Source organism: Camelus dromedarius, chromosome X (assembly GCF_036321535.1).
Source record: "Camelus dromedarius isolate mCamDro1 chromosome X, mCamDro1.pat, whole genome shotgun sequence".
Lineage (NCBI taxonomy): Eukaryota > Metazoa > Chordata > Mammalia > Artiodactyla > Camelidae > Camelus > Camelus dromedarius.
The window spans coordinates 75,235,127-75,251,704 of record NC_087472.1 but is presented as its reverse complement, the minus strand read 5'-3'; the positions used below and the strand labels follow the sequence as shown (position 1 = coordinate 75,251,704).

The window sequence follows — 16,578 nt, the reverse complement described above, 5'->3', positions numbered from 1 at the left end:
CATACTCCACATCCTGATAAATGTTTTGGGGAGAGCATGGAAGCTTGGATGCCTCTGGTTCTGACCTGGGACCACACTATCAGAAGTGGGTAGAGGAGACTGGCCCAGAAAGGGGAACATCTTGCCCCAGGGCCAGAGCTGAGCATACAGGATGCTGAGTCAAGGCATCTCGTGCAGAGGGAAGAGATACCTATGGGCAGGATCTGGAGCCAGTCCCAATGAGCATGTGGTGAAGTGGAGGGGAGAGGAGAGCCAGCAGGGGCAAAGGGCCTGGAATAAGTCAGAAAGAGGTCAGCCTGGCAAGAGGATCCCAGGCAGTCTGAGAGCTAGGTAGCCTTCCCTCAGTCTGCTCTGGCTCACGACATGACTCCCTCACCCTCCCTAGAGGGTCTCAGTTTTCTCTATCTGCAGACTTAGGCTAATCATTGCTGGGGGATCAGCCCAGGAGAAGCAATCCACCTCATCCCAAGATGGAATCTAGCCTTGAAGCAGACCTCTGAAGCCTGGCCTTAATCATGCTCTGTCCCTCTAATCAAATCCCTAGCCCCTCATCCTGGCATTTGAGGCTCCTCTTCACCTACCCTATCAGAGAGAGCCCCTGACTTCAGGGACACTGTTAGAAGCCAGTTATGGGATTCTAATATAGTTGGGTAGAGTGCTCACGTCTTGGACTGAGGCATGGTAGGAGACAATGTTCTTTGCCTAGGGTGGCATCTTGTTCCCTGTGCCCTAACTCCTCAGTGTGTGGTGTGGATTCAGGTCCTGCCCAGTCTGGTCCTCCAAAAGGGAAGACTGTTCTAGAATGTCCTTAAGGTCACATCCAACTCCAAATTATAGTCTTTGCTGAAGACCAGTGAAGTCAAGCCCATTTGCTGGGACTCCAAACAGAAACCAGGAGGAGGATGAGGAGTCATGAACCCAATGCGCCCCAGGGCCTGTTCCCATGCTGAAGCTACTTGTCTTTGTGTCCTTCACAACTCACCCCACTCTCCTGCAGTAGAGGGCCCTGCTCCTGAGGATGAGGTTCACAGGATCTCCTGGGGCCAGACCTTTAAAGTACCACCCACTTCTGTGAACAAAAGCAGATTGGCAGGGACAAAACTAGATTCTGGAGACTAGATTCCTCCTTCTTTGGTGAACAAAAAGGCCAGCACTGGCTCCCTCAGTTGGGGCTGTGGAGGATGGTTAGGGAGGCATCCTATTTTTCATTCAGTAAACATTTATTGAGCACCTGCTGTGTGCCTGATAGAAACTTGGTGATAGGGATAAAACAAGGAAACATGTTAGAACAAGTCTTTGTCCTCTTAGAGCCCAGGGTTGAAGACAAGTGTTCTCAACATGCTTTGGTGCCATGGACCTGTTCAGTGATCTGGTGGAGCCTATGGACCTTTTCTCAGGAAACAATATCTTTAAATGCATGAAATAAAATACTTAGAGCTACAAACTGTTGACTATATTGAAATATAGTTCTAAAATATGGAAAGGCAAATATGTGCCATAGTAATATATGTGCTTCTTGTTAATTCATTAAATCACAAGATCTAATGGAGGGTCCAATGATGATCATGATTTTAAGATAGAGATGATATTACATGATATTTCAAGAAATGTACAACATGTGGTATGAAAATCTCTGTGATTTCTACTAGTGATAGAGTCACAGGTGTTACTACTACCATTGTTAGGTACACTTTTTACTGAAAAGATGCTCAATTTCAATTAGAGGAGAGTGAAAACAATGATGTAATTTTTTCCCCATCCAGATACATGGACCCCTTCAAGCCCTGTCCCTGTACTGGATTGGAGGTCTGTAATCCCAAATTAAGAACCTCTAGTAATAGGGAGGTCCTTCCTGCCTCTCCTTCCTTCTTACACAGCTTTCGTTTGGAGGACAGAAGCCTGGGTTTTGTGCTGAGTCTTATTGCTGTGTGACATCAAGCCAATTAGTTTGACTCTCTGGGCCATAGTTCCCTCAGACTGAAATAATGACAAAGACAAGAATCAGGCAGTGGGGAGAGAGGAGAGACCATAATTATTTATTCTCCAAGCAATTATTTTATGTTCTATCATTGATTCCACCGAGTGAGTGGCATTGTCAGGAAAGATTGTTTTAAGTCATCTTCCTATCTCACAGATGGTTAAACTGAGGCTCTGAGCGAGGATGTCACTTGACCAATGTCTTAATCAGTAAGGAGCAGGAGCTGGTGGGTGACTGGCCAGACCCCTATAACCACCTTATCCTCCAGGGAAGAAATTACGAGCTAGGCTCACTTTGAGCGAGAGAAACTTGGCTCAGAAATCCCTGCAGGTGGGGGTAAGCTATGGGAAACTGGGGGCAGAGTCGTGTCTCTTAGCGGAGCGGTGGCTTGCAGAAAATGAGACGTCAAGAAGCAGCGGTCTCCAATTGTCAAGTGAGTCGCGCCAGGCCTCACTTTGGGCTTCGCGCTTGCGTGCTCCTAACTAATCTCCCAAAGCCCTGTCGAATGGACTGGCAAACAGCGATGACGAGTCGATCTCCTGGCCAATCCTAGTAAAGGATGGGCTTGGCTCATAAGCCAATCAAGACCACCAAAGGGGCGGGTTTTCTTCGGCCTGGATCCGGGCTTGGAGGGTAAAAATAAAGTGTTTCCCTCTGCAGCCAATCCCAGGGAAGGCAGGAGGGCGCTTCTCCAGTGGGAGCCTGGAGCCGTCCGTAGCGGTGGCTGCCTGCGACCCCCCTCGCGCTCCGGCAGACGGGAGGGACGCGTCCAGTGCATTTCGCGACATCCAGCTGTTGGCGCTTGGAATCTGCTTGCGCGCGGCAGCGGCAGCGCCGACGGCCAGAGGTGCCCGGTGAGGCGCTGTAAAGACCGGGGTGGGGGGCGCGGGGGGAAAGACGCCGGGCCGGAGCGCGTGAGGGGTGGGACCTGGGCGAGTTTTTACCTGGGCGGCCTCTCAACCCTAGGTCAGCGGGTTGCGGAGGATCGTGCGGGTAGCAAAGGGAGGGCGAGTGCTCCAGGAGCCCCAGAAGACAACCAGGTGAGTACCTTGCGGAGCTCGGCGCCCATGCCCGCTCTACGCGCCCCCCCTTCCTTGTCTCTTGGGAAACGGTGCTGTGCAGGTCTGCAGCTCACGTAATCGTCTGCTTGCGTGCCTCTTAAGTCTCCATCTCTCCCTCCCTCCCCCCCCCCCCCTTTCCTCTGTCTCTATCTCCATCTTTCTGTCTATTTGTCTCTGTTTTCCTGTCTGGCTCCCTCTCTGAGACACAGTAGACAGCCCAGACCTAGAAGGGTGAATCCTGACCCTACCACTTAAAACGAGCCGTGAGACCTTGAGTCTCACCCAGCTGGGCCTCAGTTTCTTCATCTGTCAATTGGGAATCTAATCTCCACCTGAGACAATACGTCTGCGTCACTTTGCCCAGCACCTGGCCCCTAGAAAACTTTAAGTAAATAATGACTGTCATGATTGAAAAGAATATAATCTCTCTTGGCCTTTGGTTTTATTTTCTCCCTGTCTGTCTCTGATCCTCTCCCCCTACCCCAATTGATTCTGCTTTGTGAATGTTTCTGTCTTTCTCTGTTATTGTTTTTCCTCTTTCTGTCTCTCTTTCCCATCCCTAAACAGGTTAGAGGTTCATTGTTTATAGCAATGAGCTTGGCTTGAGAGTACTTCTGAGCTTAGCCTGGGGCTCTGGACTGTTCTGTGGGTAAAAAAAAAAAAAAAAAAAAAAAAATGGAGCCTGGCCTTAGGCTCCTTCTGGCTTCTTTGAGGAGAGAACCCTCTTTGTTCCCCACCCTACTGCAATAAACAGGTAAGACCCCCTCAGGGTGGGGAACAACTTAGCTGCAAAAGTGGATCAGGCCCTTATCCTGTAACATGTTAGTCACACATTAGGAAGACCAGGGGTCTCCTAGTTACATTCCAATACAGCCCAGGATGCCCTCTCTTCTGTCCCTATCCTGAAAACCTTTGACCAGGCCTCTGGAACTCACCTTCAGTCATCAGCAAAATCCCCTTTATTCTCACCCCGGTTTCTGAATAGTCCTGTTGTTTTCTTGCCATACCTTAGTGGTTCTCATACCTTTTGGACGCAGCACCCCATTTTCATAATGTATATTTGAAGCAGCCCCTTCACTGTTCTGCAATGAAGTGCATAGATAATAGAATCTTTCTACACACATAATTTCCCCCAAGCCAATATAGTGCCCTAATTGAATATAAGGGAGAAATGAAGGAAGAATAATTTATAATAAAACAAGATGTATTTCAGTAGGTAAAGGCTGGGATATAATTCCACCATAAGACATAGTGAAATGGTCTTGCACATAATAATACTTGTACCTGGGAGTGTGACAGCTCCACTGTGACTCAGAAACCATGGATAGGGTGATGCAGTTTTCCTAGATAATAAACAATTCTTCATAAAGTTCCAAACAAAACAAAGTGCAGTTTTCCCTCGATTTATAAGGTTGTTGAATTTCTGGAAAGGTCATTATATATTAAACTTCTTTCTGACCTTATCTCCTACCTCTCTCCCTGCTTGCTCCCTCTATTCCACCCATCCTGGCCTCCTCTAGGCTACTTGAACATATTAGGCACACATCCACCTCAGGGCTTGGTACTGGGCTATCCCTTGTACCTGGAATGCTTTACCCACAAATATCCACAAGGCTCGTGCCCTCACTTCCTTCAGGTATCTACTCAGATGTCACTTTCTCAGTGAGGCCTACCTTGACCATCCTATTTAAAATCGCACCTATCCCCTAGCACACGCCCTGCTCCACTTTTCCCATAGTGCTCCTCACCTCTTACATAATATATAATTACATCCTTATTATTTTTATTGTTTATTGTCTGACTCTCCCACTCAGTTGTAAGCTCTAGAAGAGCAGAGATTTTTGGCTTTTTCATGCCCTGATGTAGCCCTATTACCTAAACCAGTGCTTGTACATAGTAGGCTCGCTCCATAAGTGTTTGTTGAATGAATGAATGAGCGAATGAATAGGTTTTCCACCTGCATGATGGTCTGGTGGAGCATTCTAAAGTTGTATGGGATGCAGTACAATTCTTTGCAGTGTGCAGCTGTCCCGTGCACTGCAGGATGCTGAGCAACCACGGTCCATGCCCACTAAATGTCACTAGTAATCTCGAATTATTGTGACAATGAAAAATGCCCCCAAACACTGCCTTGACTGTCCATCCCCCTACACTGAGAACCACTGCTTGAATAGAAATCTGACTTTCCCCTGAGCATTCTGCTCCCCCAGCAGCCTCCTTACACCCCTCTTACCAGGTGGCCAGGACACAGAGGTAGGTGTCCTCACTGTACTAAATGTCCTTCCCAGACATTTTCTCTCCCTCCTCCTTAAACACTCTTTGTTTTTTTTTTTTTTACAATTAAATTAAAAAAATAATTTCAGGCTTTTAACAAAGTTAGAAAAATAGTACAAAGAATTCCCATATAGCCTTCGCTCAGATTCCCCAAATGTTATACAACTACATATAGTTCAATGATCAAAAGTAGGAAATTAAGAAAAAGTAGGAAATTAACATTAGTACAATACTCTTAATGAAAATACAGAACCTACTGGAGTTTCATCAGTTTTTCCACTAATAAGATTTTTCTCTTCCAGGATCTAATTCAGGATCCCACATTGCATTTAGTTGTCATATCTCTTTCAGCTCTTCCAGTCTGGGACAGTTCTTTAGTTTTTCTTTGTCTTTCATGACTTTGATACTTTTGAAGAGTCCTGGCCAGCTGTTTTCTAGAATTTGGGTTTGTCTGATGTTTCCTTACGATTGTAGTTAAGTTACATAATTTTGGCCAGAATACCATGGGAGAGATGTGTCTTCAGTGCTTTGTATTAGGAGGCACATGATGTCAGTATCCCAATACTGGTTTTGTTCACTTTGACTGTTTGTTTAAGGTGGTGTCTCCCGGTTTCTCCATTATAGTTACTCGTTTTTTCTTTGTAATTCATAAGTGATTTGTGGAGAGATACAGTAAGATTATGTAAACTTCAGCTACCTTGTTTTAAATCTCAAAATCATCAGACTAAATATACCGTCACCTACCTGGCCCCCTCATGCCTCATTCCTAGAGTTTAGCTACTAGCTCACTGTCACTCTCTGTAACACTAACCCAGTCCTACTTCTTGGTGACTTTAATATCCTCAGAGATGCCCTTCCAATGTTCTTGTCTCTCAGTTCTGTGGTCTGCTCTTCTGCAGGGTGCTTGCCTTTCAGCCCCACCCACCCCGATAGTCTTCCCCTTCTTCCCCTTCTTACCAGTACCTGTGATTGTATCACCTCCATAATCTCAGTTTCAGGCATCCTGCTATCCAACCAGTACCTGTCCTTCTAGTTCCCTCCCTCTAGCACCTCAATTCCAACAGTCCTTCAACGCCACTGGACTGAACGTTTTCACTACCCTTTACTTCCTCCATGTTCCCATGTCCTTCCTTTACTCAGCTTAGATTCCACAGTCCATCCTAATAATCATTCCCTTGCACACATCCTTACTTCCCTTGCCCCCTGTCCCTTCAGCATACTTATCAGGCAAGACCGCAGCCCTGCTTAAATCCAACTCTGCCAGCTCCACAGTCCTTCCCTAGGCCACTCACTGTCTTACGCTCCCAGGTGATGATAATTTCATACCTTCTCTCACCTCAAATCCCCAACACCTCCTCTCCCATCCTAGACTCAGGCTGCCTACTTGACTGAAAATTTTAAACCAGCAGAAGAAAACCTCCACAGATTCCTGCTACCACATCCAACCACCAGACAGCATCTGTACTCACTCTGCCCTCTTTTCTGTTATTATGGATAAACTGTCCCCACTGTCATCAAAATCCTGTCCCTCCACTTTGACACTATATCCCATCCTCACTTACCTACTTGAGTACATTCCTCCAGCAATTTTTATTCTCTCTCCTGCCTCAGTTTCCCCCTCCACAAGATCATTCCCATCAGCACACAGACATTTCTGTTATTGCTTCCATCTTTTTGTTACAGGTTTCTTGAGATATATGTCACATACCATAAAATTCACCCTTTTTTTTTTTTTTTTTTACTGTTTTTTTCCCCCTTGACAGAGGCATTGGGGATTGAACCCAGGCCCTTGTGCATGCCAAGCACATGCTCTGCCACTGAGCTATACCCCTCACCTTTTTTTTTTACATGGAGGTACTGGGGGTTGAGCCCAGGACCCTTTGCATGCCAAGCATGCACTCTACCACTCTGAGCTATACCCTCCCCCACAAATTCACCTTTTTCCCCTCCTTATGTGTGTGCATGTGTGTGCATATATATATATATATATTTTATTGAAGTATAGTCAGTTTACAATGTTGTATCAATTTCTGGTGTACAGCATAATGCTTCAGTCAATAAAGTCACCCTTTTAAAGGGTACTAGTCAGTGGTCTTTAGTATGTTCACAGACTTGTGCAACCATCACCACAATCAATTTTAGAATATTTTTAATCCTCCCCCCAAAAGAAGCTTCATACCCGTTAGCAGTTATTCCCCATGACCCCCAGCCCTAGGCAATCAGCTAATCCACTTTCTGTCTCTATTGATTTGTCTTATTTAGACATCTCATATAAATGGGATTATACAATATATTGACTTTCATGAGTGGCTTTTTCAGTTAGCATAATGGTTTTGAGGTTCATCCGTGTTGCATGTAGCATTCCCTTTTATTGCCAAATGATATTCTATTGTATGGATATACTACATTTTGTTTATTCACTTGCCAGTTGATAGATAATTTCAGTTTTCTCATGTTTGGCTATGACAAATAATGTTGCTCTGAACATTTGTGTACAAGTTTTTTTTGTGGATGTGTGTGTTTTTTTTTTCTCTTGGGTGGATACCTAGGAGTGGGATTGCTCAGTCATATGGCAACTCTATGTTTAACTTTTTGAGGAACTACCAAACTGCGAAAGTGGCTGCACTGATTTACATTCTCAGCCATGTATGAGGGTTCCAATTTCTCCATGTCCTCATCTACCCTTTTTATTGTCTGTCTTTTTTATTACAGACATCCTAATGAGTACGAAGTGGCATCTCATTGTGGGTTTTATTTGCATTTCCCTAAAAACTAATGATGTTGAACATCTTTTCATGTGTTTATTGGCTGTTTATATTTTTTTTCAGAGAAATGTCTGTTCAAATCCTTAGCCCTTTTAAAATTAATTACTTGTCTTTTTCTTGTTGAGTTGTAAGAATTCTTTATATATTTTAAATACAAGCCTCTTGTCAGATACATGAATTGCAAATTTTTTCTCCCATCCTGTAGGTTGTTTTTTCACTTTCTTGATGGTGTCCTTTGATGCACAAAAGTTTTTAATTTTGATGAAGTTCAATTTATCTGTTTCTCTTGTAACTTGAACTTTTTGTGTCGTATCCAAGAATCCATTCCATAATCCAAAGTCACAAACATTTTTCCCTTTGTTTTCTTCCAGGAATTGTATGATTTTAGCTCTTATATTTAGGTTGAGGCTCCATTTTGAGTTAATTTTTGTACATGGTATGAGGTAGGGGTCCAAATGTCATTCTTCCTTGTGGATATCTTGTTGTCCCAACACCTTTTGTTGAAGAGTATTCCTTCTCTCATTGAATTGTCTTGACGACCTAGTGAAAAGTAAGTTGACTGTAAATCATAAATGTAAAGATTAATTTTTGGACTCTCAATTCTATTCCATTGATCTATATGTTTGTCACTGTGCCAGACCACACTGTCTTGATTACATTAGCTGTGTAGTAAATTTTGAAATCAGGAAATGTGAGTCCTCCAACTTTGTTCTTCTTTTTCAAGATTGCTTTGGCTATTCTAAGTCCTTTGCATTTCCATATGAATTTTAGGCTCATCTTGTCAACTTCTGCAGAAAATCAGCTGAAATTTTTATAAGGGATTGTGTTGAATCTATGTATCAATTTGGGAAGTATTGCCGTTTAACAATATTAAGCCATGTGATCCATGGACATGAGAAGTTTTTCCACTTAGACCTTATTTGAATTTTTTCAGAAGTGTTTTGTAGTTTTCAGCATACAAGTCTTGCACTTCTTTTGTTAAATTTATTCCCAAGTATTTTATTCTTTATGCTGCTATTACAGATGGGATTGTTTTCTTAATTTCACTTGCTGACTGTCAATGCTAGTGCATAGAAATACAACTGATTTCTGTTCATTGAACTCCTATCCTGTCACATTGCTGAACTTGTTTTTTAGTTCAAATAGTTTTTAGTGGATCCCTTAGGATTTGCTATATATAAGATCATATCATCTACAAATAGAGATAGTTTTACTTTTGTTTTTCAACCTGGATGCCTTTTATTTGTTTTTCTTGACCAATTGCTCTGGCTAGACCTACAATGTTGACTGGAAGCAACAAGAGCAGACATCCTTGTCTTTTTCCTGATCTTAGGGGGAATGTATTGAGTTTTTCTCCATTAAGTGTGGTGTTAGCTGTGGGTTTTAGATAGATAGCCTTTATCAAGTTAAGGAAGTTTACTTCTAGTTCTCTGAGGGTTTTTGTGATGAATGGGTGTTGGATTTTGTCAAATGCTTTGTCTGCATCTGAGATGATCATGTAGAGTTTATATTCGTTCTATTAATATGGTATATTACACTGATTAATTTTCATAAACCTTGCATTCCTGAAATAAATCCTAATTGGTCATGTTATATAATACTTTTTATATGTTGCTGGACTTGGTTTGCTAGTATTTTGTTGAGGATTTTTACATCTATATTCATAAGGGTCTGTAGTTTTCTTGTGATATCTCTGTCTGATTTTGGTATCAGGGTAATACTGGCTGCATAAAATGAATGGGGAAATGTTTCCTCTAGTTTTTGGAAAGGCTTTGTGAGAGATTGGTATTTTCTTTGTGTATGTCTTATGTCTTTACTGTCCCTTAGTTCTTCATTTCCTCTCTTTTTACGTATCAAGTTGATGCTTTCTACTATAATTTTTTAATTTCCTTGTTAATTATATATTTTTGAGTTAAGTTCTTAGTGGTTGCCCTGGGGATGACAACTAACATCTTAACTTGAAACAATCTACTTTGGATTAATTCTAACTTAATTTCAATAGTATATAAAAACTTTGATCTAGAATGCCTCTGTTCCCTCTCCCCCCTTCATAATATTATTATCATACAAATTACCTCTTTATACATTATAAGCCTGCCAACACAGTTTTATTATTATTGCTTTATGTAGTTGTCTTTTAAGACAGATAGGAGAATAAACAAACAAAAATACTTTCATAATATGTATGTAGTTACCTTCAAGTTACCATTTAGTATTCTTTAATTTCAGCTTAAAATTAGGGTTCTTGTAGGATAGGTCTAATAACAACAGATTTTTTCAGTTTTTATTTATTTTAACTTCTCTTTCATGTCTGAAGGACAATTTAGCTAGATGAAGAATTCTCCATCTTTTACTTTCAACATTTTGGGAGATGTCATCACATTGTCTTCTGGCCTCTGTGGTTTCTGATAATAAATCAGCTGTTAGTCTTATTGAGGATCCCTTATATGCAATAAATCATTTTTCTCTTGCTGCAGTCAAGATATTGTCTTTGGCTTTCATCAGTTTCACTATGTGTCTGGGTGTGGATCTCTTCAAGTTTATTCTACTTGAGCTTCTTGAATGTATAGATTAATGGTTTTCATCAAATTTGTGATGTTTTGGTCCCTTTCTCATCCTCTTGTCCTTCTGAGACTCCTGTTATGTATGTGTTGCTACACTTGATGGTGTCCCGCAGGGCTGTAGGCTGTTTTTTTTTTTTTTTCACTCCTTTTTTCTTCCTGCTTTTTAGAATGGATAATCTCTATTTGACCTATCATCAAATTTACCCTTTCTCTCTTCTGCCAGCTCAGATGTATTGTTGAGCCCCTCTAAGTGAATTTTTCATTTCAGTTATTATACCTTTCAACTCTAGATTTTCTTTTTTTTTTTATTTGTATCTTTTGCTATTTATTTATTTATTTTTACTTATTGAAGTATAGTCAGTTATAATGTGTCAATTTCTGGTGTACAGCACAATGTCCCAGTCATGCTTACATATACATATATTTGTTTTCATATTCTTTTTCATTAAAGTTATTACAAGATATTGAATATAGTTCCCTGTGCTATACAGAAGAAATTTGTTTTTTTATCTATTTTTGTATATAGTGGTTAACATTTGCAAATCTCAAACTCCCAGATTTATCCCTTCCCACCCCCTTTCCCCAGGAACCATAAGATAGTTTACTATGTCTGAGAGTCTGTTTCTGTTTTGTAGATGAGTTCATTTAGATTTTCTATTTGATTTTTCTTTAAATGATTTGTAGCTCTTTATTGATATTCTCTATTTGGCGAGACATTGTTCTCATAACTTTCCTTTAATTCTTTAGATGTGGTTTCCTTTAGTTCTTTGAAAATATTTATAATAGCTAATTTAAAGCCTTTATCTTTTAAGTCTCAAACGTTGGCCCTTTCAGAGAAATGGTCTTTCGGCTAATTTTTTCCCCTGTATATGTAGCATACTTTACTGTTACTTTCTATGTTTCATAACTTTCTGTCAAAAATTGGACATTTTAGATACTCTTAACAACTCTAGTATCAAACTCTTCCACTCTCAAGATTTGTTGTTCTGGTTGTGTGTGTGTGTGTGTGTGTGTGTGTGTGTTGTGTGGTTGTTGTTACTGTTATTTTTCTTGTCATTTATTTGTTTAGTAACTTTTCTTGACTAATTCTGTCGATTCTATATTCCCTGCATTATGTGGCCTCTGAGTTCTCTGCTAGCTTTCTTTCAAAAAAAGAAAAGATCTTATTTTTATTTTAAGCCTGGATTTCTAAGGGTCACACCTGGTAAGTATAATTTGGTGGTCAGCCAGTGATTGGTCAGATTGCCTTAAATTCCTTGTCTGTATGTCTTCCACTCTCTGCCAAGAGGATCTGTGTGAGAAGGCATGCCTTCAGACTTCAGCCAGTTTGCAAGGCAGCCTTAGCTTTCCCTTTTGGCTTGCACAGGGCCTCACAGTCAGCCAGGAATAGTGACCTGGGCCGTCTCCTTTTCCAGCTCTTTCTTGGGCACGCACATAACCCTGTGCACAGCCCTTTAGGTTCCCAGGGATATGTCAGAGCTTTTCAAGGTTCCCTATAGTTGTCTCATTCTCCAGGATTTCCTTTTAATTTCCCAGCCAAAGCATCTCTCTGTTTTCTGGAATTTAGTCAGCTTTTGGCTACTAAACCACTAAGCTGGAGAGGGAAGGAGAATGAGAATAGCCACAAGTTAAAATGCCACACACAAAAAAGTCAGAGAACCCGCTGCCTTGCCAAGACTTGATGTTTTCTCTTGGATCAATGATTTTCACTTCACTCTATGCCTGTGTTAATTGCCAGAGTTTTGAACTGGGTTGATTTTAGTTGGTTTGCCCACATTTTCATTGTTTTAAAGGGATAGCTGGTTCACCAAAGTCCTCACTTGGCCATCCCATCTATTTCCTGTTGCTCCCACCTTTAAAAATTTGAAACTCTCTTCATCCCACATCCCCTTGCAAATATGACTTTATTTATTCCCCTGACAACAAAACTCTTCAAAACTGTTGTCATTCCTCACTTCTTCCTACTCTTCTCCCATTCCCTGTTTGTTCATATAAAATATATTAGATATATAATAAAATAATATATACTTTATGTGCATGAATTATAAAGATAATAATGATAATGAAACCCAAGAACTCACAACCTTACCCAAGAACAACATTAACGATGGCATCTATCCCTGTGTCATTTTCTGTCCCACTCCTCACCTCCCTGCCAGAAATGACCACTCTCCTAAGTCTTGTGTTATTCCATTGCTCCTTTTAATATCTTTTTTTCATATTTGTGGAGATGTTTAACCAATACATCGTGTGTTTGGCTTGGCTGTAAAAAATAGTATCATACAGTATGTGGTCTTCTGTGGCTTATTTTTTTTTCACTTAATGTTGTGTTTCCAAGATTCACCTATGTTTCGCATGTACCTGTAGCTTGTTCATTCTCAGTGCTGTATAATATTTTGTTGGCCAACCATAAAACAAATTATTCATCCATTTACCTGTTGAGGGACATTTCGGTCATTTCCAGCTTTTTGCTCTTATAAAAAGTGCTGTTAGGAACATTCTTGTACATGTCTCCTGGGACACGTGCACACCCATTTTTCTAAGGTATACACCTAGGAATGGAATTGCTGGTTGATAGGACACGTAAACATTCAGGTTGACGGGATTATGCCAAAATGTATTTTAAACTGTTGGTACTGATTTGCATACCTTTCAGCAGTTGATGAGGGGTCCCATAGATTCCTACCCTGTCAATACTTGGTATTGTCCCGCTCTTTAACTTTTGTCATTATACTGAGTCATTGTGGACTTAATTAGCATTTTTCAAATTACTGATGTGGTTGAGCATCTTTTCTTGTTTATGAGCCACACGTGTCTCTTCTGTGCAATGACTATTAATATCTTTTGCCCATTTTAAAATCGGTATTTTAATCATTTTTAATTGATTTGCAGAAGTTATTTTATTAGTTGGATACTCATCATTTGTCAGTCACATGTGTTGAATATCTTCTCTCAGTTTGTGGATTTTTTTTTTCTTTATGGTGTCTTTGCATGAGTGGAAATTACTAATTTTAATTGAGTTGGTCAATTGATTCATTTTTTTCTCTCTAGCCAGCACTTTTTGTGTGTTGTCTTCCCTAACCTATGGTCATAAAGATAGTCTTTATTTTTTTCTAATAAAAGTTTAAAGGTTTACCTTTCACTTTTAAGTCCTTACTCCAACTGGAATTGATTTTTGTGTGGTATAAGTTATAAAGTAGTGAGCCAGGTGTGTTATTTTCCACATGGATAGCCTACTGATCTGACCAGTTCTGTCATACATCAAAGTTTCATATCTGTATAGGTCTGTTTCTGGGATCTCTGCTATTGGCCGACTTTTGCCACTGAACCAGTACCGCACTATCTTAATTACTTTAGCTTCATAAAGAATCTTGATATTTGATAAATCAAAATCTTCCCATCTTATTTTTCTTCAAGAGTAGCATATATTCTTGGCCCCTTGTTATTTCAAACACATTTCAGAATTAGCTTGTCATTTTCTACAAAAATATTGGAATTGCAATAAATCTATAGAAGAGTTTGAAGAGAATTGATATGTTTATGATGTTGAGTCTTCCCAGCTATAAACATGATATATCCTTTCATTTAAAATAAATTCTCGAATGTCTTTTGGTAGAGCTTTATAATTTTCTGTATAAGGTCTTGCATATCTTGTGTTAGATTTATTCTTTGGTACTTACAGCTTTTATTGCTATTATGAATGAGATCTTGTTATTTAATGTGTTTTATCTCTTTTGCAGGTATATAGAAATGAAGTTGATTTTTATGTTGGTATTATAGCCATTCACCTTGCTGAACTTTTATTATCTTTAAGCAAACTTTTAATTTTAGAGTAATTTTAGTTATAGAAAAATAAAGAGGTAGTGGGGAAAGTTCCCATATACACTTCACTGTGGTATTTTTGTCAAAACCAAGAAAACAACATTGGTATATTACTATTAACTAAACTTCAGACTTTATATGGATTTATCCATTTTCCCACAAATGTACTTTTTCTGTTCTAGGATCCAATTCCAAATACCACACTGCATTTGAGTTGTCATGTCTCTTTAGTGTCCTCTGGTCTATGACAGTTTCTCAGTCTTTCCTTGTTTTTTTTTAATAACCCTAACAGTTTTGAGATGTCCTATAGAACGTCCATCAATTTGAATTTGTCTGAAGTTTTCCTCCAAATTAGACTGGGGTTGTTTTTGGAAAGAATGCCACAGAGTTGAAGTGCCCTTTTCATCACATCGTATCGGGGTATGTGATATCCCTATGACACCCCTAGTGATGTTGACCTTCCCCGCTTAGTTAAGGTGGTGTTTGTCAGGTTTCTCCACTGTAAAGTTGCTGTGTTTCCCTTTTCATTCTCTGTTCTTTGGAAGAATCCAGCCCACCCTCAAGGAGGAGAGGAATTAAGCTCTACCTCTGGAAGGGGGTATATTTACATATGTTATTTGGGATTCTTCTGTTAAAAAAAAGATTTGTTTCTTCTCTATTTTTTTACTTATTTATTCAGTTACTTGTTTATATCAGTATGAACTCATGCATATTTATTTAATAATTTGAGTTATAAATCCAATACTGTTATTTGTCTTGTGGCTCAGATTGTTCCAGCTTTGGCCACTGGGGGCTCTTTTAGGTTGGCTTCTGTCACCCTTTGACCTGGCCCCATCCTTTTGTGTTTTGAGTACGTCCTTACTTGCTAGCAGGACAAGATGCTTCTTACTCATCTTTTATCTTCCTGCCCCAACCCCAGAATCAACCATTTCTCAAGGAGCCCCGGTTCCTTTTAAGTTGTCTGTATATTCTTTGTTTTCTTTGTTGACATCTATATCAGATTTAAATAATGACAGTTTCATTTTTTTTCTTTCCAATCATTATACTTTTAATTTATTTTTCTTGTGTTACTGTGATGGCCAGGACCTCCAATACAATGTTGAATAGAAAAGGTGGCAGTGGACACCCTTGTGTTGTTGGATATCTTCAAGGAAATGCCACTAACATTTCCCTAAGAATGATATTTGCTGTAGATTTCTATAGGTTTTATCAGATTAAGCAAGTTCCATCCTGTTCCTCTATGCTAAGAAGTTTTTGTTACTGTTTTTTAATGCCGAGAAGTTTTTATCATTGTTTTTAAATCATGAAAGGATGTTAAATTTTACAAATACATTTTCTGTTTCTTAGGATGATTATGGTTTTTTCCTCCAGTAATCTGATAATGTGGTAAATGATTAGAGATTTTCCTCATGTTAGACCACCTTTGCATTTCTGGCACAAACACAAATTGATCATGATCTTTCCCTTTTTATACAGTACTAGAATCAGTTTGTTAATATTTTGTCTAGGATTTCTGTGTCTTTGTCCATGAGTAAAATTGGCCTTTAATTTTCCTTCCTCATACTGTCCTTATTTGCTTTTGGCATGAAGTTCTGGTATCATAGAATGTCAGTGTTACCTCATTTATAATGTTTTAGAAGATGCTCTATAACTTTGGAATGATCTGTTTGGTAGAATTCTCCTGTAAAACCACTTTGGCCTGATATTTTCCTTTTTAATATTAAATTAATATTAAACTTCTAAATAAAATATTTTCAGAATTTTAAATGAGAAACTTGAAATCTGCTTCCATAACATGTTTTATATCAAGTTTTATGCTTGAAATGGCTACATGCAAATCCTGATCAAGACTTTCTAATGATGTGTTCTTCAAATTCTTAACAGTCACCATCAGTAAAAAAAAAAAAAAAAAAACTTTCTTTGTACAATTAGGTGATAAAGTATTTAAAAACCAATTTATAAATTGTTCAAAAATGTTTAACACATGAAATTACATCTAACAGCTTTTCTTTGTGTTTCACCGACAAATATATGTTAAAATTTCTTGTGATAATGTGATTAGATTTCAAATCCAATTGAACTCGTTCATATTAACTATTTCAAAATAATGATGA

At 39.4% G+C, this 16,578-nt stretch overlaps 1 long non-coding RNA gene across 2 annotated transcripts in view; it reads left to right on the top strand.

The window, feature by feature from the left end:
* The first annotated feature begins 2,642 nt into the window (after positions 1-2,642).
* Positions 2,643-16,578, top strand: part of LOC105106242 (uncharacterized) — a 29,908-nt gene continuing 15,972 nt past the window's right edge. For both annotated transcript variants that reach the window (XR_004134423.2, XR_010379491.1), the window contains exons 1-2: positions 2,643-2,832; positions 2,945-3,018. This is a non-coding gene — a long non-coding RNA (uncharacterized LOC105106242). The remainder of the gene's footprint in view (positions 2,833-2,944; positions 3,019-16,578) is intronic.